Raw genomic sequence first — 1,171 nt, 5'->3', positions numbered from 1 at the left:
GTCATCGAAACTAATTTTATCGGTTTTGATATCGGAAATAAAGCGAGATAATCGCTCAGAAATGTGAATCATTTGTTATTTTCATTGTAGAAACATACAAGTAACAAAATAATCATATGGTCCTCAACAGCTGAGAGCACCTGAAAGAAATAGTTGTTTTTTTAATAAAATAGAAAAGATTTACCAATATTTTGTTACAATAAATAAAATTTGAATCAAAACTAGGTAAATCATAAAGATGAATATTAGTAATCGAAATATATTTGTAAATTTAACAAAAAGTAATAAATTGTATAGCATAACACGGCAACACACTTTCCTTTTTTAAGGCCTTTGGCCGTTTTAGTAGTAGAATATTTAGGAAACCCTAATGAAGTGGCTGGCCTTTTGCGCTGAGTCTCCCTCATTCTATGGCATTCTTAATGTAATTTCTGTCATTCTATAAGCTTTCGCCTGCGTATGTATGGGTGAAAATTATAGRATTTGTTACTTGTATGTAGGMGTGCTATTAGACGGTTGAAAAAATGTAAGCTAAGAAATGTATTTCTTTTATTGTTACGAATTGATTAATTTTTTTTTTATAAGGGAAAACATAAGAAGAGAACACAAAATACCATGATAATTGAATTTATGAAAAAAATATCCAGACATTATAAGAGGATTTACAAAACGCAATAAACCGGTCTGCAAATGTGGTTCTATGACATTTAACACCATACGAAATGCGTCTTTATTTATAATGTAATTTGRTATGATAAAGTAACACAGAAGTAAWTACAAGSTAAATTCCAGATACGATTCTCCTGGGGGATCATTGAGAWTCAGAATTGGTTTGCAATTCTGGCAGCTAAGCAAATCTGTTTTGGATTCCACAACAACTCTTTATGACTAAATTTAGTGCTTAAGAAAAAAAACAACCCATTTTGACTAAATTTTTGTGTTTTATTTATTTTATACGACTTTCTGTTTACCAACTCTACAAATCTTTTAAATTATTCTGATCTACTACAGCCGTATGACCTTACAACGTTTTTTCCAGAGCGGATAAGGAATACTCTTGTGTAGGTTCTCTTCTCCTTGTTAAGTTATTTATATACTAGGTATATACATATCTTCTTCTTGATTGGAGTAGACACCGATTACGCGATTGTAGCCAAGTTTACAACAGCGC

Source organism: Bactrocera latifrons, unplaced genomic scaffold, assembly GCF_001853355.1.
Source record: "Bactrocera latifrons isolate USDA-ARS-PBARC rearing strain unplaced genomic scaffold, ASM185335v1 scaffold_301, whole genome shotgun sequence".
Classification (NCBI taxonomy): Eukaryota; Metazoa; Arthropoda; class Insecta; order Diptera; family Tephritidae; genus Bactrocera; species Bactrocera latifrons.
The sequence above is the reverse complement of the archived record's forward strand: the minus strand, read 5'-3'. Positions refer to the sequence as shown.